Source organism: Ursus maritimus, unplaced genomic scaffold (genome assembly GCF_017311325.1).
Source record: "Ursus maritimus isolate PB19 unplaced genomic scaffold, ASM1731132v1 scaffold_14, whole genome shotgun sequence".
Lineage (NCBI taxonomy): Eukaryota > Metazoa > Chordata > Mammalia > Carnivora > Ursidae > Ursus > Ursus maritimus.
This window is the reverse complement of record NW_024423786.1, coordinates 55,948,547-55,970,928: the sequence shown is the minus strand read 5'-3', so window position 1 is coordinate 55,970,928 and position 22,382 is coordinate 55,948,547. Positions and strand designations below refer to the sequence as shown.

Below are 22,382 nucleotides of genomic sequence, written 5' to 3'. Positions count from 1 at the left end.
CCCCCCCCCCCCCCCCGGGCACAGGCCCAGGGCTTCAGGGGCAGGGAACCACACCTGGGAGCCAGCCCAGAGCTGGGGAGATCCAGGGAGATGGGGAGGAGGTCTGCACTGCACACAAGCCTGGTCACAGGGCACCAGGTGGAATCCTGGGGACCCTGCACAAGGTTCTGTTTGTTAAAATGCACATAATATGAAAGCTACCATTCTAACTGTTCAATTCAGTGGCATCTGTGCAACCCACACCTCTATCTAGTTCTAGAACATTCCATCCCCTCAAAAGGAAACTCACCCCATCAGCTGTCACTCCCCACCCCCTCCCCAGCCCCCGGCCCCCACGAGCCCCCTTCCCGTCCGTGCAGGAGCCTGTTCTGGACGTGTCACACATGTGGACGCACACGCTGTGGGGCCTTCTGTGTCTGGTTCCCTCCCTGAGTGTCGTGGGCTCGGGATCTGTCCCCGGGGCAGTGTGTATGGGGGCCTCACTCCTGCTTGCAGCTGAAGGATGTGCCCGCGTGTGGGGGACACTGGGGTCGTTCCCACCTCAGGGCTATTGTGAAGTGTGCTGCTGTTTGCACACCTGTTTTCCATTCCTTTGGGTGTGGACCCAGGACTGGAAATTCTGGGTCACCTGGTAACCCGTGTTTACCTGCAAACCGTCCTCCACGGCGGCCACCCCTCTTGCGTGGCGCATTAGTGCGCTGCCAAGGTACGCCGCTCGTTTTCCAGCAGCACAAGCATCCGCGCCTGCCACGGGCGTGGCCTCGTGGAGACTCTCGAGAAATGGGTGCCTCCTGCCCCCCCACACCCTTACTCCTGAATGTGGTTACGCCCGGCCTGGTAGCAGCAAGGCCCACCACGCATCCCGGGCAGACGCGGCAGGGCCACCATGTCCGCTCCCTGTGGGTCCCCGTCCCCCGGCACCGGCAAGGCCCTGCTGACGTTCTTCGCTGCGAGGCTGCCAGCGCGGGCTCAGGGGCTGACCTGAGTTGACAGAACGTGACAGGAGTGTTCTTGGGGCAAAGAACCGTGAGCAGACCCCCACACTGAAGAAAGGGAGCTGGAGAGAGCACAGGGCTGGGGGCTGCGGGCCTGGCTCTGAGCCTCAGTTCCCCCACTGTTGTCACAGGATAAGCCCAGCCTGCCCTGCTGGCCGTGAGGGGCGCTGTCAGAGACCATGGAAGGTGCTGGCAGGTGAGATCCTCTCACAGGTGGGCCACCCAACATGGAGCACTGCGAACCGACCACACGCTACAACCCGATATGCAGGGAGGCAGGGTTCCGTCCCCAGCGCGGCGGCCGTGGAGGTGAGCTATTCCCTGAGCAGCACCCCAGCCCCCACTCCTTCAGTGTCCCCAGTTGCGACAACCACACACATCACCGAACGTGGCCCCGCGTCCCCCAGGGAGCCCCTCTGCATTAAGGGATCCCATCGACCCCCAAAGGACTTTTCGTTCCCTAGTCATCTGACACAAATTCTAAAGTTTGAAAGTTTGCCTCCAACACGACTCAATGTCTCCATGTGGTGGGATCACGATGGGTCTCTGTAGGAACCCCTCTGATTCAGAGGCGGACAAACCATGGCTCAGGGAGGCGGGGGGGGGGTGTCCTCGTAAAGTTTTATTGGCGCACAGCCCATTCATTGACAAGGGTACAACTGAGTAGTCTTGAGAGAGTCTGGCCCACAAAGCCGAAAACATTCACCAAGTCTGGCCCTTTATGGGGAAGGTTCGCGACCCCTGGTCTAGGCAACGCTAAATAGGTTGCACGTCTACACAGGGCAGGGACACACGCACACAAATCCTCACGGAAAACAGAGATCGTCTCACTTGGTGGCACTGGGGCAGTTCTGAAGGACGGGTGCAGTGGGGAGAGGGAGGTGGGGTTCCAAGATGAGCCGGAGAAAAGAGGTCTGGCTGAAAATGCACCTCGGAGCAAAGACCCTAAAGGGGAGAGGCAGGAGTGGGATATTTGGAGGGAAGGTGGCCCACGGGGCAGCTCCTGCAAATGTGTGGGAGGGGAGGGGGTGGCGAGCGAGGCCAAAGAGGCTGACAGGCCAAGTGGCCACTTTGAGGCGTCTGGCTCTAGTCTTCAAGAGATTGGGAGGGGGCACACTGCCAGGGAAGTCACGTGACCTGACGAAGCTTCTGGGGCTGCTTCTGCCTGCTGTTGAGCTGGCCTTTCTTTCCTGCACGTGACACAGCCCTGACTCAGCCAGCCTAGATGGTGGCCGGGAAGGGGGACCTACCGCTCCTTCTGGACACTGGGGCAGATTCGCAGGAGCTGACCTCTCGGCCTGTCCCAGCCCCACCCGGAGCTTGCTGGAAAGGGCGCCCTCCCCCCAGGCTCCCTCCGGGTGTAGGCGAGCTTCCTGGAAGCCCCAGGCACACAGCCACAGAGGCCATGGCCATGCCACAGCCTGCTGACATCCTGCCAGCCCACTGCCAGCAGGACCTTCGGCGGCCATGGGAGGGCCCTGAGGAAGTGTCACAGGTGTCTGCACCATGCCCCCCACCCCACTCCTGCAGAGGACAGCTTCTCCCGGCTCAACCAGGCTCCCCGCTCACCCGGGCTCCCCGCTCACGCAGGCTCCCCGCTTACCCGGGCTCCCCGCTCACGCGGGCTCCCGGCTCACGCAGGCGGCACAGGAGCTCTGGCCCATACCAGAACAGGAGGCATTCCTGTGAACAGCCAGTGAACCCGTGTCCCCGTGACTCCCCACCCACCACAGAGCAGAGGGGGCCCCGCCAATATCCTGGCATCATCCCGTGACATCGGGGACCAGACTCACAGAATCTCGGGGCTAGCGGGAGGCCAGACACAGCACTGGGCTGGGGCGTTCTCTGGGGGGCATCCTGGGTGCTGTGGGGGCTGAGCAGCACCTGTGGCCCCACCCCTCGGTGCCAGGAGCACTCCCAGTTGTGGCGACCACAGATGTCCCTACATGGCCCCGTGTCTTGCAGGCAGAACCAGCCCCGCTGAGACCCCCTGCCTCGGTCCAATGATAGAAACGACTTTGGAAGCCGCCGGTCAGACTTCAGGGCCCTGTGTCGGCACCGGAAGTGCTTGAGCAGCAGGGCGAGGGGCTGTGCAGGTCCCGGTTCCTGGGCTGGAGTGTGCGAAGCTCTCTGCGCAGACACTATTTCTGGCTGCCCGATCCCTGGAAGGCACAGTTCCCAGCCCTTGTGCTTCCCACCAAGAACCAGCAGCGGACCCTGGGTCCCGCAGCCTTCCTGGCATGGCTGCTTGGCGGCTCCACGTGTCCCCGGGCCCGTTCCCAGCAGGTGCTGTACCCTGAGGGCATGGCTCCCTGCCCTCCCCTTGTCAAAGAGCCTGGACGAGGGGTGGCTCTCACCTGGGCTGACTGTTCCCAGGGGACATCTGTGGTTGTCGCACTGGGGGTGCTCCGGACATCGAGGGGGTGGGGGTCGGGGATGCCGCGCAGCCCCCACAGTGTCCAGCATGGCCCTGAACATCCACAGTGCTGAGAGGAGACTCCCTGCATTAAGTATTGATGAAAAATTGAGTCTGATCCCTGCTACACTTGACACCAGAGCAAGACAGTAGACACCAGAGGTCAGAGGGTACAAACCAGGGTGAGCCCGGCGTCTCTCCCCCAACTCAGGTCATGTATTCCACCTGCATACCAGGAACATCCTGACTGGGAAGGGGAGAGAAGGTTCAAGCCTACGGCGGCCAGGCAGAGGCTTCCGGGAGACCGGGCCTGCCTGGGGGACAGCGCTTGGCTGACACCAACCCTGGGTCTCTGTGACAGAGTGCGGGGTGAAGCCGAGCTCCAGTGTCCCCTTTGAGAACCACTGGCCTGGCCCAGGAACTGGGCTCCTCCAGGGAGGCTGAGCTGACCCACCATACTGCGTGGCACTTGCCCCTGCGGCCCCGACTCTGCTCTGCTGGGAGCCTTGGCCCATCAACCCAATCAAAAGCACGGGACCAGCCCCGACGGAGGGCCATCCCCAGGGCACCTGGCCGTGAGCCTCATGACTGTCCCCACCCTGCAACACCAGGCTCACTCCACTTCTGCCTCCAACGCTCCTCCCCATCCCTGGCGGGTCTACCTGGATGTCCTTCCTCAGAGACCTTCCTGGATCCCCAGCACCCCCACCCGTCACCCACACCTTTCCCAGGTCTAGCAACCATGACTGTCTCTGGTACATGACTGGCGTTGTGTCAGGACTTGCTAACTTGCGTGGCCTGTGGTTCCCTCTTCCGCCACCCAGCTCCTCCTGCAGGGACACCGGGTTCCAGGGTGGATGCCCCCCACCCTCCCCTGACCGCAGCCACAGCCCTCAACCACACTTCTTTCGTTCTGTCCCATGTGTGTTTGTTTTTGTCCCATGTTTTTAAATGACATTTTCATCTGGAATAATTTGGGATTTACAGAAAAGTTGCAAAGACAGTAGAGAGAGTTTCGTCCACCCCCCACCCAGTGCCCATCAGGGAGCATCTTCCCTCCCAGGGCGTGTTTGTCATAGCTGGTAAGGCAAAGCGGCCGCGCTTGACGCGTATGCCCCTGGATTTCCCCCAAGACCCCACACCGGACATGGCCATCCTGCTCCGTGGTCTCTCCCCGTCTGGCCTAGGCTCTGGGGTGCCCCTTGCCGCTTTCCCTCCAAATCTGCTTGTTTTGAAAACACGGTTACTTCTTGTTTAAAAAAAGTCACTTAGTATTTATTATTCTTATTGCTAAATGAATTAATAAATATTTAAATCACTTCTCAGTTTTAATTTTGAGTCTAGTGACTTCTGATATAAAACCTGCAAAAGACAAAAGCTTTTTGGAATCGTCAGGACCAGAGAGTCCTGAGGGGCTGGGGCAGAGAACCACGCGCTGCCCCAGGGACGGACCCCGAGCCCATGACGTTCGGGGAGGGAACGAGACACAGAAGGCCACACGGCGTGTGAGTCCATGTGTGTGACACGTCCAGAACAGGCTCCTCCATGGATGGGAAGGGGGCTCGTGGGGGCCGGGGACTGGGGGAGGGGGAGGACTGCTGATGGGGGCAGGATTCCCCTTTGGGGTGATGGAATGTTCTGGAATGAGATAATGAAATGGTTGCACAATCATGTAAATGTACTAAAACCCACAGAATTGTACACCTTAAAACGGTGAACCGAGAGGCGAGCGGATTATATCTCAACAAAGTTGTTACAAAAACATTCTTTTTCAACCGGTGGAATTAAGAAAACAGAGCTAACAGGCCTGGACTTTGGCTCCGGACGCCGCCCTGCTTCAACTGCACAGGCCAGGTCTCGCCCTCGCTGCCCCGCCCTGCGATCCCGCCACAGACACAGTTATGGCCCTCCCCCGACCCCAACACCCCAGAGCAGGACCCACCCCAAGGGGCCGCTCAGCCGCAAGATCAACACAATTCACAGAAGGGGAAAAGTCCAAATCATTTTCCATCCAAGCAAATTAGAGAGCTCTCAGGCAAGAATGCAACACTTTCAAGCCACTAAAAGTAAAGGAAAAGGGGCGCCAGGACGGCTCAGTCAGGAGAGCGTGCGACTCTTGATCTTGGGGTTGTGAGTTTGAGCCCCGTGTTGGGCACAGAGGTTGCTTAAAAATAAAAATCTTTAAAAAAAAATAAATAAAAGCAAAAGCAAGATTTCAAGGGGATGTCCCAGGTGTCGGAAGGCTCCCAGGCCCTTGGTGCCGGCCACCTCAGGCGCCCTGGGGGCTTCCTCGCGCCACTGGCACCCCTGGCTGGGAAGCCGGCACGGGGCACACAACCCACCTGCAGGGTGGAGACCGCGGGCCGCACTCAGGCTGTTCTGTGACCCTGGGCAACCTCTCCCAGCCATTTCCACCTTCCTTTATAAAAGGGGTTAAGGGTGGGGGTGAAGGCTCCCCTCCTGGCAGGACTTCCCAAAGCTCAGACCACAGCTCGGCTAAGGGACTCTCACACAGAGGCCCATCTATGCCCATCTGGGCCTCCTCCTGGGGGAGACCCGTCCCCCCTTCCCTCCTGCACAGCCTCCCTGATGGAGGACTGAGTTCACCCCCCACCTCCCATGGTGGGTTGAAGAGAGTGTCCCCTCCCCAGTTCATGTCCACAAGAACCTCAGAAGGTGACTGACAGGAACTGAGTCGTGTCCCCCAGATTCCTATGTCGAAGCCCGAACCCCCAGTGGGACTGTACTTGGAGACGGGGCCTTTAAAGAGGTGATTAATTTAAATGAGGTCACAAAGGTGGCCCTAGTCCAGTATGACCATGTTCTTGCAGGAAGAGCAGGGTGGGACACAGACACGCACAGAGGGACAACTGGGTGAGGAGACGGGGAGGGACAGTGTCTGCACGCCCAGGACAGCCGCCTCGGCAGACCCCCGGATCTCAGACCTCCCACCTCCGCACCCTGAGAACACACCCGCTGTCTACACTGCCCCGTCCACGGCGCTTTGTCAGAGCAGCCGGAGCAGGCTCTGCAGTGACCTTCTCAGAAGAGAGGGAGGGTCTCTGCGGGTGTAACTGGTTATGTTAAAACGAGACTGCGCAGGATTAGGGTGGGCCCTGAGCCAGGCACCGGTGTCCTTATCAGAAGAGGAGAGACACACACGGAGAGGCCGAGGCTGCCCAGATGCAGCCACAAGCCACTGGGTGCTGGGCCCCAGGAGCTGGAGGGGGCAGGAAGGACCCTCCCCTGGAGCCTGGGGAGGGAGCGTGGCCCCATCACACCTCGACCTCATACTTCTGACCCCAGAATGTGGGAGAAAGAAATCCTGTGGTTCTCAGCCCCCTGGTTTGTACTCTTGTTACAGCGACCCCAGGACACTCGCCCGTGCCTCTCTGGTCTCCCCGCCCCCACCCTGACTGCTTACAGAGCCGCCAGCTCAACCCACCCTGCACGCCAGAAGCCACCGTGAGGATCTGAAGGGGACCACCGCCCACCCTCGTCCTCCGAAGCACTCCCCCTGCCCTCAGGTGAATGCCGCATGGTGCGTTCTGCAGACTGCCTTTCTTCCTTTTTTAAAAAAAATATTGTGATGGGCTCTATTAGTCCATTCTGGCTGCTGTCACAGAACAGCACAGACAGGGCACCCTAAGCCACAGACATTACTTCTCAGGATTCGGGAGGCGGGAAGTCTGAGATCATGGGGCCGCAGGGTCGGTCCCTGGTGGGGGGGGATGTGTTTCCCCGCAGGTGGCCCCCTCCTCGCTGTGTCTGGGACAGAGCGGCCCTGATCTCTCTCTTACCTTACCAGGACGCTGATCCCACCATGGGCGTCCCACCCTCGTGACCTCGCCTAACACCGATCCCCTCCCAAACCAGCCCATTGGTAAGGGCTTCTACAGAGGAATTTGGGGGACACACACATCAGGCCCCTAACAAGGGGGCACATTACCATTATTAAGCACCCGCTTTGGAGAGGCCCGGGCCTGGGCGCCGATGGGCGGGCCCTCCGAGGCTCTGCAGCACTGGGCCAGTGAGCTTCCCTGGAGCCCCGCCCACACAGGCCTGGCCACCTGACAGCCCCTCCCACCCTCCCTCTCAGCCCCGCCTTTCAGTGGCTTCAGGTTTGTGCTTCTGACAGGTGCCCGACTCCACCCTGCAAGAATTAAGGGTCAGAAATGGTGCCTGGGAGGCGGGGCATGACCAGGGAAAGACCCAGAAACCGGTACTGGTTGCTTCCAGGCAGGGAGGCCAAGAGCACAGGGCGAGGGAGAGGTCATTCTCGTCCTACACCATTTGCACCTTGGGAACCTTCATCCCATGGCATCTTTCTTTGTGCAAAAAGTCCATTTTTCTTCCTAGGGGTGTGTGGGTCCAAGCGAGGGTGGGTGAGGGAGAAGCAATATCTTGGATTCTGCAGTTCAGACTGGGCTCCCCTGTGTCCTGAGGGGAGGGGAGGTGTCAAAGCAGGACAAAAGGTATTTTATCCCCCAAAGAAGTGAAAGCAGGGACTCGAACAGGTATTTGCACCCCCGTGTTCACAGCAGCACAATTCACAACAGCCAAAAAAAAAAAGGTGGGAACAGCTCAAGCGTCCACTGACGGAGGAATGAATGTAATATGGTTGTCCACACGCTGGAACACAATCCAGCCTTAGAAAGGAGGGACCCTGACACCTGCCACGACGTGGACGGACTCTGAGGACGCCGGGCTCAGCAAGAGCAGCCAGACCCAGAAGGACACATCCCGCAGGACCCCACTCCCGGGAGGTCCCCAGAGGCGTCCCGTCCACACAGACAGAGAGGTGCTGGTGGGAGCCAGGGCTGGCGCCGGGGCTGGGGAGTCCGTGCTTCCTGGGGACAGAGTCTCCGTGTGGGGAGATGGAATGTTCTGGAGATGGGGGGGCTGCAGGACGGGGTGAGTGTGCTTCATGCCGTGGAGCTGTGCACTTGAAGACGGTTAAGATCATGAATTTTATGTGTATTTTACCACGAAAGAAAGAAAGAAAGAAGACCCTCCAGATGCTCAGGAGGCCATCTCTGTCCTGGTTTCCCCACGTGTGGCACAACACAGCCTGTGCATAGACACAGTGGCCCCGGCGGCCTCGATCTCTGCTGGGCTCCCTCCAGGAGGCGGTGGAGCAAGTTGGTCTTCTGGGAAGCATGCAGAGACCAGCTCGGCCAAACTTCCTGTAAGTGCCAGGAAGGGGAACGCAGGTGGGGGGCCAGGAAACCCGGCCCCTCCGGCCCGGCCCCGCCATGGCCCAGGTGTTCACTGGGCGTGGAGAGGTCCGCTCCGTGGGCCGGGCTGTTCCTGCCCAGGGAACAGGAAAACAAGGTTGGCTCGGGACACAGACTACTGCCCAGCTGGGGTCCTTTCTGGTGGATGCAGGCTGGGACCGCAGAGGGTGGACTCTGTTTGTTACTTTCCCAGGGGTGCAGCTCTAGGCCAGGGGGCATGGTCTGTCCACGTGGTTCTGCCCCTTCTTTCTCATCCATCAGAGAGAAGAGCGCCAGGATAGGAGCAGGGGTCCAGGGCTCGCCACCCACCTGCCGAAGGGCCTGGGGCTTCTCTGTCAGTCCCACCGTTTCCATGGATACCAGAGAAGCCGGATGAACTCGCGGGTCTTTGGGAAGGAGGGAGGCGGAGCCCAAAGAGGAAGGGCCCGGGGAGGGTGACCTCCAATGACCACAGGCTAAGGAACGTGCTGCCTGTTTATCCAGAGCCCTGGCCGTGCCCAGACCTGGGCAGCTGCTTACCTCATCGACTCCCTGCAATGGCCCTGGGCGTCAGGGCGGTTGTTACCCCAGTTTCACCAAAGGGAAACTGGGGGGGGGGGGCAGGTGCCTGCTGACACAGTCTCAGAGCTGTGAGGGGCTGAGCTTCCTGGGCCTGGCTCCAGCACCCACGGCCACCCACCCCCCGAGCTGGCCTGAAGCCCACAGGGACCTCTGCCCACCACCGCTGGGGGGACGGAGCATCCTCACCTTCTCTGGTTTCCTAATCTGGAAAACAAGGTCAGTGCATCGTTGCCAGAGGTGGGCCTGGAACCCGGGGGATGAAGCCCAGCCTCTGCCCTTGGCCTCCTTGCCTCCTTTTCCTCAGCCTGTGCCCTTGGTCCTGGCACCAGCTCCACTGCTGTGCACCTAGAAGGGCTCCCTGGCCCCGGCAGCTCCAGGACATCATCAACCTCAACTCAGACATCACTTCCTCCAGGAAGGCCTCCCTGAACACCTGCTCTCACTCTCCAGCAGTGCTGTCAGCATCAGTTTGCTCAACTGGGGTCTCACCCAGGGCAGTCCTGCCCCAGGGGACTCTGGGTGATGAAGGGATGTCTGTGGCTGTCACGACTGGGGGGGGGGGAGCTCTGGCCTCGAGTGTGTGGGGCCAGGGATCCTGCTTGACCCCCACCCCCAGTGCCCGAGACGCAGCCCAGTGTCTGCGGTGCCCAGGGAGCCAGCTGGCTCTACCCCACGGCGCCGGGGCACAGAAGGCCTGGTTAATGGTTTGCCAGGGGGACCAGCAGATGTGACCCCAGCCCAAATCCCGGGTGCTGCCCGCGTACTCCGTGTGCCTGTCCTCACACCCACAACCTTTACTCCTGTCAAGGACGCCCACAGCTGGCAGCCTGGTGCCGGAAACACCCACCGGGAGTACTGCCAGACCTTGCTGTCCGTCCCTCCGGCTGCTCCTGGCTTTGCGAGCTTCACGTGGGCCAGAGGGTGCCCAGCTCTGAGAGCTCGCCTCCCCTAGGAGCAGAGGTCTGGATGAGCGGGAATATGAGTCAGGGAGCCAGGGAACAGCACATTGCATTCCAGGAGGCTAATGAGCTCAGAGCTCAGCTCCGGTGATGACTGTGCTGAGGAAGCCACATGTGATCATTACTCCTTCTTGGTTCTGTCCACAGTCCCTGACGTGTCGCCAGGCCAGGTCAGACTTCCCTCTCGGTGCAGGAGGTCAGGTGAGGACCAGGCCAGAGCCTTCTCTCCTTCTTTCACTCACTTGCTAAGCACCTGTGAGTGGTCGGACAAAATCCCTGACCCGGGGGAGCTTCTAGTCTGGCCCAGGGGGCAGATGCAGCTGATCTGAACATCGCAAAACACCGACCACGTGGCCCCAGGCAAGTCACTCAGCCCCTGTGCCACCGTCTTCTCATCTGTGACACGGACACAACGGGGCCCTTCACTCAGGGTCTCGGCGGCCTGACCTCCAAGGCCTGGTGGGGCCGGGCTCTCATCTGCAGCCGCGGGACCAGAGGTCCTGGACGGGCGCGGCTCCGAGCATTCACGACGTGGCTGCTCGCTGTCTTCAAGGCCGCAGAATGTCCTCTGCTGCTGCTCCTGCTCTTTCCGTCTCCGTCTCCTTCTTTGTTTTGGTAAAAAACACACAACCATCTCATCCGTTTTTATACATACAGCTCATTAGCGTTAAAATATTCGTGTTGATGCGCGACGGATGTGTACGACGTTTTCACATTACAAACCCCAAGCACTGTTCAACACTAACTCCCGTCCCCGTCCTCCAGCCCCCCTCCCCGCACCCGTGAACCTGGGTAGATACTCTGGATATGCTTCTGGGCTCTTTCAAGAGCTGGCCTGATTAGGTCAGGCCCACCCAGGTACCATCTCGTCTGATGAACCCCAAGTCAACTGATTAGGGCTCTTCCTAGATGTGCAAAATCCCTTTTGCCATTTCACATTAGCCTAACCGCAAGAGTGGCACCCCGTCTAGTCCCAGGTTCCCTGAGTGCGAAGAGCAGGGATTAGACAGGGTGTGGACACCAGAGGGCGCCCACCTGGGGCACCATCTTGGAAAACGCAGCCGGCACTGCCACTGTCAGTATCATGCGAGGAGGAAACACACAGCCCCCCGCCACGGGGAACACCTTCTATGAGTCAGACTCTGTGAGGCACGGAGAAAACAGCCGAGAACCTCGGGGGAAGGGGAGGCAGGCTTCGTTCCAGCAAGGGGATGTCGTTGTAGGTCTCCAGGGTTGGGCAGGACAGACGAGGGAGCTGAGGACAGGGTCTGTCCCCCGGAAGGAACTGGAGTCTCTCACTATCACTGAGGCCTCCCTGTGGATGCCAGGATGGCAGTGGGGTCAGCGGGCCCAGCCTCCGTGCTGAGGAAGGTCAGGCGAGCTGCCCGGGGGCGCGTGCGTCTGGGAGGTGCACCTGGCTTTGAACCTGAGCCTCCGGCGCTGGCCCTTCTGCAAACAGACCCACCGGAAGGGCTGGCTGCCTGAAGAGGGGCCGGCAAGGCCCCCCCAGAGTTGTGGCGGGGGAGGGCATGGCCCAGAGCACCGGGCGTGGCCCACGGTGCCATCGAGGCAGACGCCTCTGTGTCTGTTTCCCGCCGGCTGCCCCCACAGGCACCGCGCACACGCGTGAGAGCAGCTCTGTCAACTTCATGGGTGTGTGACAGTCCCGCACACTCGACGGGGCAAAGCCGAATCTGCGTGTGTGGCAAACAGCAGGGAACAGCACACACACAATCCTCATGCCGACTGCCTGGTTTTGCACTATTAGTGACGGAGATGCCACCACCGGGGCTAGCTGGACAGAGGGGGTACGGGCCGTGCCGGGCAAGAGCTTGTAACTTCCTGGGGACCTGAAATTATTTCAAAATACAAGTTTTTAAAAAATTAGGTGAAGCCATGCATACATTTAGGTGTAAACTGGGACAAGATATGCTGTGCCTTCTCCAAACACCTCCTCTCTCCCCTAATCCTGAGCACCCCCCCCCCCAGGGTCCTGGCATTACTCCCAGTAAGCAGGGGCTGGAAGGCAGACAAGGAGGGTGAAGACTCCGCCCGAGCAGCCCCAGCTGAGGCTCAGGCCAGGCTGTGTCTCAAATGACGCTGCTCCCTTCCTCCCCTTTGTGGCCAACAGGATTCCAAGAGCCCCCAGATCCCTGCTCCCGGGTGAGCGCACTGCGTGGACTAACCCTGAGTGTGGACGGGGCCTGGGAGCGTGATAAGATACCATCCCTTGCTTAGATGACTTGTATGGAAGAAGGGGTTTGAATGATGGAATTAAGCCTCCAAATTGGTCAACTCTGAGTTAATTAAAAAGGGAACGCACCTGGGTGGGCCTGGCCTCATCAGGTGAGCCTTCAAAGGGTCAGGGACCTTCCTAACGTGAGAGACTGGGAGTGTGAGGAGGCCAGTGGAGGAGACCATGTGGCTTGGACAGGACCTGAGAGTGGCCTCTAAGAGCTCAGGGTGGCCTCTTGCTGGCTGCTAGCAAGACAAGCTGAATCCTGCTGACAACCGGAGTGATCATGGAGCGGCTTCTTTCTCCACCGTGCCTCCACGAGCACTCGTTCTCGCCGAGCCTGGTGAGGCCCAGAGCACAGCACCAGCCACGCCGTCCACACTGCTGACCTGCAGAACCAGGAGCTGATAAACAGGGTGGAGCCGGGTGTGTGGTCACCCGTTACACACTCTCTGTGAGACGGAAGGACAGAGCGCCCTGGGGTTTTCCGATCACTGTCAGGGTCAGTCACATACAGGGATGCTCCTTTCACTCAGACATTCCAAAGTCTGGGGAGCAGTGAGCCGGGAATAGTGCATGAAGACCAAGATACATCTTTCCTAGTAAGAAACCTTACTAGAAACCACAGTATCACCCCTCCAAAGGCCTCACCTCCGGTTACCAGTGCATGGGGGACACCAGTGACAATTAGAGACCACCGGTGATTCCATCTGTGGCCATTAGAGGCAAGCCCCCAACAACCCACGGACCTGCATCTGGAGCCCCCACTCAGGCCTCTGCCAGGCTGAAGTCAGCACAGCTCTTGGGCCCCCAGGTCCCTCTCCCTGCCTCCCACTGCTGAGCACGCCCCAGCGGGCCCTCTCCAGGCCGTGCCTGAGCCCTATGTCTCGTGGACCCCCTCTGTCCCGTGGACCCCGTGTCCTGGGTCCTGCACCAGGGGCTTCTGCAGGCAGCTATGAGCAGTTTGGCCCGGAGGGGCCCCAGCACTCAGTTTGCAAACTGAAAGCATGAAGTGGGAAGGAAGGAAATGAGCCACCAGCCCACTGGCTCTAAGGGAATCGGGCTGAGAATGGGCCCTGGGAAGATGCAGAGACCCCACTGCCCAGCACATGGCTCCTGTCTCCCCCGCCCCCACCTTCCTGTCATATGTGACTGTCGTCCTGTGTCTGTTTTGAGTCAAGAGGCTGCAGCTGGATGACTAGCGACGGGCACGTGTGTGCCATGCCCTGCCCCGAGGGAAGCTGACTGTGCGAGCGGTTGCCCAGCAACATCTCTGTGCCCATGGAGGCATGGTCTCCGCCCGTGTGTGGCCACTGGGTTGTTCCGGTTCTAGCGGCCCCGCTGAGGGGGCCCCTACTCCAACAATCCCCCATGTGAACGCGCTGGGGTCCTGTCAAATGGGTAAAATCAGGTGGTCATAGCACTAGCCAGCCCGTGAGATAGAACCTTCTGGCACACCTTGGCCCACAGGGTCTGGGAAACAACATGGGTGGAAACCAGGCAGTGGTGCACGTGGACAAGAAGGTGTGATCTTGACACCCCCTTGAAGGCGAGAGTCCCGTGCAGCCGGGATTTCTCTCCTCGCCGTGGTGGACAATGGGGTGGGTCACTCTCTGGGGGCGTCCTGGGTGCTATGGGGACTCAGCAGCACCCCTGGCCCAAGCACCCAGTCGTAACGGCCACAGACCTCCCATGATGTGGCCCGTGGCCCCTGGGGCCTCACAGCCCCAGGGGAGCGCCCGCAGGGGAGGGTCACGCTCCTGTGTGAGCCGTCCCTGCTGCCTTGGGAAGCACCAGCGTCCCCGTCTGCCAGCTCAGAGCCCGCAGGCTGCAGGGAGAGGGTTCCGGGCGCCGTGGGCTGCGGCAGGGCCCCGAATTATGCACGTTCTGTATGTGCTTTCTGTTGGGATGGCGGCGGCAGCCCGTGACCTTTCGCGAGCAGAACGTTTTAAGGTTTCGACTATCTTGGCAGTTCTTGCAGGAGAACAGCTTGTCTGCAGAAAGAACTGATAACAACTGCATTTCCACATGCCTGGGACAGACCTGAAGTGGGTAACCCGCGGGGGAGAGCAGCGCGCGCGGACACTCTGACGAGCAGGCTGGGGGGAGGGGTTTGCTCCACACAAGGGCCCCTCTGGAGACAAAAGGCTCCAGCTGCGCTTGCAGTGGGCGGGAATGCTCAAAAGCTCCCAGGACAATAGGGAGCCATCAGAAAAACACACTCTGCTGTTTGAAGGTCACGGAGCTCTTTTGTACTTTCAGCCGTGTCCTTGTCCAGAGTGTTCTCCCCCTCCCCCGGCACCATGGACACCGGGGGCCGGCCACTCCGAGGAGGCGTGGTGGTTGAGCGGCGTCCCTGGCCCCACCCACTCAGTACTATACCTGCAGTATGACGACCACAGATGTCCCTGGACACTGTCCAGTGTCCCCTGGGGGCAAGAGCGCCCTCAGTTAAGAATCATAGATTTAACCTAATATATGCAAAATCTCATTTCCACAGTGGCCCCAGTTTGGGTGCTCGGGGCTGCCGGTAGTTCGTGCCTACCACGCTGGAAATCGCAGCTCTAGACACCAGATTCAGCTCAAAGACGATGTCTCATCCAAAGGAAAGCTAGCACCATGAGGGCCCGGAACACCCGAGCCCAGGTGACTTCCGAGGGAAAGTCTAGTGCCCTCAGGGGACAGGGGGTCTGAGCTGTCCCAGGCAGCTGCCAGGCTGGTGCAACACTGGCTTGCCACTCCAGGAGGCGAGCGTCAGCTCCAGCCTCCAGAGCTTCCCAGGCAGCAGGAAGACCCACCCAGTGGCCAGGATCCCCGTTAAAGACAGAGTGTGAGAGAAACCATTAGGGCAGGGTTCTTGTCCTGTCCCCAGGGGACCACAGGCCATGTCTGGGGACATCTGTGGTTGTTTCCATGGTGGAGCTCCTGGCATCGAGTGGGTGGGGCCAGGGAGGCTGCCCCGCCCCCATAGCACTGGGGACACCCCCAAAGAGTGACCCACCTGATGTCCGCAGTGCTGAGGCAGGGAAAGCCGCAGTGGGTCCCCAGGTCCTGCTAGGACGTCAGCTCTGCGGGAGCCAAGGGTTTTCCCTGTTCTGGTCATTGCCATTTCCCCAGAGCCCGGCCCAGGCACCCACTCAGAAACCCCTGCGGAGGGAAGGGACCAAGTCTGTGGGAGGGCTACCCCTTACCCAGGCAGTAAACATGCAGCCGACTGCACTAGCAGGTGTGACACAGGCCAGACACTAGGCCACAGGTGCTGCACGGCGACACCAGCCAGATTCCAGGCCTGGGACGCCTGGGGGGGGCTGCTGACGGTTGGTGCTGTCCCCAAAGGAAGGGCTGTGTGGGGCTGGAGCCACCAGCTGCTGCTCCAGAGGAGGGAGGAGGGAACGTTCCAGAAGCAAGGCTCAGTCTTTGAGGTGGGGGTGCAGCAGCCAGGCTGCCCACCCCCAATCTTGTGTTTTCATTTCTGTGCCAAAGCTTCTGCTGTGCCAGACCATGCCCGGGTCCAGGGTGGGTTTGGGGGTGCAGGTGCCCCAAGGTCACAAAGCCAGCGCTTCCCTCCTCCCTTCTCCACCCAATGGAAGGGGCCCACTGGCAGATGCTGGTCCCAATCAGGGGAGGCTCGGGATCTGCAAGGTGGGGGGCGAGAGGGCCTGGGACAGGTTGACCAGGGAACCCTCGGGGCTGGAATGTCTTGAAGAATGGGACAGGGTGGTCACAGAGCTCCAAGAGGGGCAAGCGGAGGGCTGGAAACACCTGAGGTGCGGGCCTGCACCTGCCTGCCCCGCCTCAGCTCCACTCACACCCAGCTGGAGGCCTGGCCTGCAGGCCTTCTCTGCCCCCTCGTGGCCGCCAGGGGGAACTGCAGCACTGTGGCCCAGACCTCCCACCCAACACTCCAGGAGCAAACACCCCAAACTCCTGCTAGTCCTTTAGCTCTGGTATCTGCTGGAGGGCTGGTCCTGCCACAGGAGAGGTGGCAGCAGCCTTCGCTTGGCGACACCCGGCTTCTCAGAGATGGTAAACCCTGGCCAGGTGCCCACAGACACCTCACACAGTGCCTGAGCTCTGCGAGTGACTATTTAGTTAAAACAGGACCAGGGAAAGCCTGGCATCCCCCCTCCGAGGAGTTCCTGCAGGAGAGCCCCTGCCAGGTCTGCCCACAGTGGGCCAGCTCACCGATTCATTCTGCACCCCTCCCTCAGTGCCCCTCCCCTCGCCACACTGCCCAGTGTCCCCCACCCCACCCCGCACGGTGGGGCTCAGACCAAGCAGTGAGTCTGCGTTGAAGATTTAAGTATAAAAGATGCAATCTGAACAAAAGACAGGTGCATTGCTTTCTAGCATCTTGAAATTTGGGGGAATGCCAAAGAAAACACAAGGGCGAGTGCCAGTGTGCTCGATCCGTAGGAGAAAGCCCACGGTGAGTCCAGTGGACGGCCCACTCAGAGCAATATTCACAGCAGGTGTCACGGACACCAGGCAGCGTCCACACACAGAAAGCGGAAAGTTCAAACACCACGTATGAAGAGCTCAAGAACGTTGCTGACGAGGCGGAGAGACCCCCTCCAGGAAGGTCCGTAAGGGCGCTCACAGAAGGCATAGCTGGGGGCTGCAGAATCCCCAGCAACCCGACCCAGCAGCCCTGAAACTGGCCCGGCTGCTCAGACGGCCGGGGAGACAACAGAGGGGACCGGCACTTGTGGAGGGCGACACCCTGATGCTCTCCCTCCCTGCCACGCACGGCAGACCTACGAATGGGAGTTCGCCCCCAACGACAACCGGCCAAGGACGCACCACGTTTGCACGAACACATTCCTCGCAGAATGTAAAAAGAGAGAGAGAAGAAAAACAGGAAAACAAACACCCCCACAGAGCAATTAAATCAAGTGTAAAATTATTTCAAAAGGAGTGACTAACAATTTGCCTGTGATGTGGAATGCCAAGCCGGCGTCAGGAAAGATGAGGGAAAACGCAGGTTTACTGACAAGAAAAGCGGCCCATCAGGCAGAAGGAGCACGTTCAAGAGTAAACCCTATTTATCCAGAATCACGCATGTGGATGGAACTCACGGAGGGATGGGGGGAGAACGCTCACCAAGACGCCATCACACTGTCACTGGGCAGGCACGCTGTCACCAGGTGGGGGCTCTGGGCGCCTGGCTTCTCCTTTGCCTGCACTGTCCTTTCCACAGGACGTCAGTCCACCTCCACCAGCCGGCTGCGGTCTCCAAACACCCCCCTGGCTGGCAACTCTATGACACGGGCGCCACAGGGGAGGTCATCTGCATGGGACCAGCTGGGCACCCACACGTCACACCCAGCCCGGGGCTCCCATCGCAGCTCCTGGCCTCTGTCCTCAGAGATGGCCTCTCTCCTGAGTGAAGCCACACACATCCCCTGTAGCCTTACTGAGGTGCACGTTGCAGTCCCCAGAACTCGCCGGTTGGAAGCACACAAGGCGAGGAGTCTCTGGTAAGAGACCGCCCCTCACGTAGCTCCTGGTGCACACCCACAGCAAGTCCCCATTCCCACCCCAGCCCCTGGCGGCCACCAAGCACCTTCCCGTCCCTGCGGACGGGTCTTTTCTAGAAACTTTATGGAGACAGACCCATGGGATGTGCGTCTTCAGGGTCTGCCTCCTTTTCTAACGTTTTTTCATTTAAACACACGCGCACACACAGCTTGGGAATATCCAACATTATAAAGACATCCGATGTCCCTCAAACGTACTGACAAATGAAACACAACCCTAATCAAAGTCCCATAAGAATTTTTGCCGGAAACTGAAGTTGATTTTAAAGCCCACAGGACAGAGGACACCGCAGGAGAGCAGCAGAGCCCTCCATGGGCGGGCGGAAGGGGAGCCTGGGGGCCGCCGCAGGCCGCTGCAGCCTCCCCCCGCTCACTGTCACACTGCCCCTTCCCCCACAGGACAAAAGCCACCCAACACCCTTTGTGAACGAGACGGACGGACAGAGAGCAGGACCCGAGCTCAGAGTCCTCCCAAGGCCCTGCGGTGCCTCGCTGTCGCCAGGACGGGCGCCAGGTTTGAGAGATCCGTCCCGTCCAGACACTTGGCTCTGCTTCGGGCAGTGGCTCCGCACAGGCTACCCTCCACACCGAGCCAAGCTCCTCCCTCTCCCCGGCCCGGCCACGCACATCCCGCGTTCACTTCGACAGCGGAGGAAGAAAACGTCACGACACTGACCTGTGCACGAGGCCGAGCTGTCTTCAGCGCCGAGGTTCAGGAACCACACGTCCGCTCCCTGCAAGAAAAACGGAACACCTCACTGGAGCATCATTGGGCCAGAAACACGTCATCTGGTGGTGGCAGCAGCGAGAAGGATCTCGAGCTCATGGTCAGACCGCCGCAAAGACCATCCAGGGGTTCTGCCCGTCAGCTGCCCTGCCAGCCTCGGAGACAGGCCTCCCGGTGCAGAGGTGGGACTTAAGAAGGCAATTTGCCAGAAAGGTCTGTGAGAAGTTTGCAAGGTCATGGCTGCTAAATTGTCCAAAGGCTCCCAAACTCAAAGGATGAAAGGATCACACAATCATACTTTTCATGCTTTGTAAAGATGTTTGCCCACATCACTTGACCCTCACGGTCATTCTGTGATGAAGAGGTGGAAACTGAGTCAAGCCCCTGCCCCAGGGCACCCACCAACTCACTGGGGTCGCCCTAAGGAGACGTGAGGACCAAATACCAAGTGGTGTCTTGAATGGGGTCCCGGGGCAGGAAAAAGACATTAGGGGCAAACTGCTGAAATCTGAACAAAGTGGGGCTGGGTTCACAGAAGTGCATGGTTGACACAAACAGACCGTGGGTCCAGGAGGTGTGGGGGAGACTGGGCGATGGGCAGACAGGAACTCTCTTTGAAACTCTCCCGAAAATCTAAAATTATTTTAAAATTAAAAGGTTATGGGACACCTGGGTGGCTCAGTCAGTGAAGCGTCTGCCTTCGGCTCGGGTCATGATCCTGGGTTCCTGGGATCAAACCCTGCGCAGGGTACCCTGCTCTGCAGGGAGCCTGCTTCTCTCTCTACCTGCCACTCGCCCTGCTTGCACTCTCTTGCTCTCACAAATACATTTAAAACCTTTTGAAACAATAAAATTATTTTAAAACACGCAATTCTGGGGACTCCTGGGTGGCGCAGTCGGTTAAGTGTCCAACTCTTGGTTTCAGATCAGGTCATGATCTTGGGGTTGTGGGATTGAGCCGCGTGTCAGGCTCCGCGCTCAGCGAGGAGTCGGCTTGGGATTCTCTCTCCCTCTGCTGCTCCCCATGCTCTCTCTCTCAAATAAATACATCTTTTAAAAAATTACTCAGTTCAAAGATTTAATGCTGGTTCCCTTTCTGGGAGTTTGGGCCACTTTGCTGTCAACCAGGGGCTGGGACGGAGAACTGAACTTCCCACCATCACCTGCAGGTGGCGCCGGGAAACGCCTCAACGAAGGCAGGAGAGACACTGCTGCCAGCCGGGGAGAAAGTACACAGAGAATGAGGAAGGCCAGAGCAATTATGACCCGACCGAGAGGCCGCGACTTGCCTCAACCTTGCAGGGGTCATCTATGTACATGATCCTTCAAGTTTTTATTTCTGAATCAATTAAAGACTCACAAGACATTGCAAAACCAGTGCAGGGGGTCCTGGGCACCATGAGCCCAGCTGCACCCATGGTGGCTCCTTACACAACTGGGGGAGGCTGTCAAAACCCGCAAAGTGACTGATGACGAGCATCGTTATCTAAGTCTTACTGAGATGGGTTCTCAGCCACACGGCAAGTGCACAATAAAGTGCTTTTCAGCATTTTCTGAGTGTGCAACTATTACCACTACCAACCTTAGGGCTTTTCATCATCCCTAAAGAAACCCCGTCCCATTGATGGTCACTCCCCACCCCTCCCCAGCCCCCACGAGCCCCCTTCCCATCCGTGGAGGAGCCTGTTCTGGACGTGTCACACACGTGGACTCACACACCGTGGGGCCTTCTGTGTCTGGTTCCCTCCCTGAGCGTCGTGGGCTCAGGGTCCGTCCCCGGGAGCAGTGCCTGTCGGTGCCTCGCCCCTGTTCGTGGCCGGGTGACGCTCCTGTGCCTGGTGGACACACTGCGTGTATCCCTTCGCTACTGATGGGACACTTGGGTGTCTCCACCTCCTGGGTGATGTGACTCGTGCTGCTGTGAACATGGTGTCATGAATCCTTTCAAAGGTGGGTTCTCACTCTGCCTTCACCTGCACCAACCGCAGATCTCCCCGCCCCCAGCCCACAGCACCAGCCTGCACTTGAACTTGTGCACCTAGGCGACCACCACAGGCGCCCCCACCTTGGCTGCGCTCAGCCCAGGCCAGCTTGAGCAACGGACCCTACAGCTCTGTCCCGGGGCCCACGAGACCGCAGGCTGCCAGGTGCACCAGCTGATGCCCAGTTGTCCCTGTGACCTTCATCCAGGCAAAGATGCGGGGCTTTCACTTTCCCCGTCAGAGGGAACCACAAGCCCTCCCGAAGGGCCAGCAGCGGGACGAGGAGCTGGGACCCGGCAGCAGGACAGGCTTCAGAATTTGCAGAGCCGGAAGCCAAATGAAACTGGGATCCCTCGTTCAAAAATTATGCCAAACTTGAAGAGAACGACAGCAGAGCCTGCTGACCCCACGCAGACCCCGGCCTGAGGCACTGCCGGGGAGGCAGGTCGACCTCAGACACAGACTAAGAAAGCTCCGGGGGAAGTGCCCGGTGCCGAGGGAGAGCTAAACCACACCTGGAAATGGACACGGTTTCCAACGGTGGCCATCGGGGCGCCCGCATCGGAAGGACTACTACCACCGACATTCATCCAGGGCAGCACTTCTTACAACCTGGGACCCTCACCTTGTCCACACGCTTCCCTTGTCTTTGCCTTTCCTTTACACTGAGATCGAATTCACAGACCATAACCTTCACCCTTTGCAAGTGTCCGATTCAGGGGCTTTTAGGATATCTGCAAAGTTGTCCAGCCACTGCACCGACTCCAGGATGTGGTCCTTGGCCCTCGAGAAGTCCCGGGGCTGCTGGCACCGCCAGAATCGAGGGGTTCAGTCCAGCATCCCAGGAGGGGCGAGACCCCGCTGTGCAGGGGCTGCATCTGTTCTGCCAGCTGCCGGGCTTCACCGCACCCCGCACAGCACGTGCGCCGTTACCACGGGGTTTCCTGACCCCCAGCTGGTGCGGAGGGGAGGCCTGCGGAGCTGGGGGAAGCTGGGGAGAACAGGCCACTCCCACAGAGCTGGGTGACATGGGCCAGGTCCCCCCCAGAAGCTCGCCTGTGACACAGGAAGGGCCAGAACCCCGCTGTGTGTCTGTGGGACGGGCACAGGGGCTCGGCGAGCGCAGGCCTGGCCTGGAGCGAGCCCGGGCACGCAGGTCCCCATTCTCGGCGGCAGCCATCAGCGGCATCATTCGTCAATGGGAAAAGGGAAGACGAAACACGTGGATCACAAGCCAAGGGCACTCCAGGGGTTTCCACCATTAATTTCCCAGTGGTTTCTACTTCCCTTGTAATTCTGAAAGGGTTCGACAGATTTGAAGCCCAATGTCTCTGAATAGTGAGTGGGGGGCATGGGCAGGGGGACCCTTAGCTCCCAACCCTGGAGATCTGAAACTGCCAAAAGCAGGGCCGTGAAACCGGATATTAGGGGAGATGACGGGTCGACCCCTGATGAAGGAGTCGCGTTGGGCTGCGCCCCTTAGAGCCCATCATCAGTAACTCTGGATTAAGGAACTGAGGAGCCAGCCCGAACTGACACAGGACGTCTCATCTGGGAGGAAGGCACGTCACAACCCACTTTGCTCAATCAGAGCCTCCAGGATTTTTCCAGAGGGTTGGCACAGCCCTGCTAAGTGCAAACACAACTGCCCCTCCATCTAGAATTCAGGCCTCCCCCCCCCGCACCCCAGCACTGCGGTCATTCTCTGTGTGGGGTGGGGGGAGGGGGC

At 59.5% G+C, this 22,382-nt stretch overlaps 1 protein-coding gene across 2 annotated transcripts in view; it reads right to left on the bottom strand.

Annotated features, from left to right (window-relative positions):
- GNG7 (G protein subunit gamma 7) overlaps positions 1–22,382 on the bottom strand; it is a 121,553-nt gene that overhangs the window by 71,857 nt on the left and 27,314 nt on the right. For both annotated transcript variants that reach the window (XM_040629665.1, XM_040629666.1), the window contains exon 2: positions 18,621–18,678. The gene's annotated coding sequence lies outside the window, so the exon portion shown is untranslated. The remainder of the gene's footprint in view (positions 1–18,620; positions 18,679–22,382) is intronic.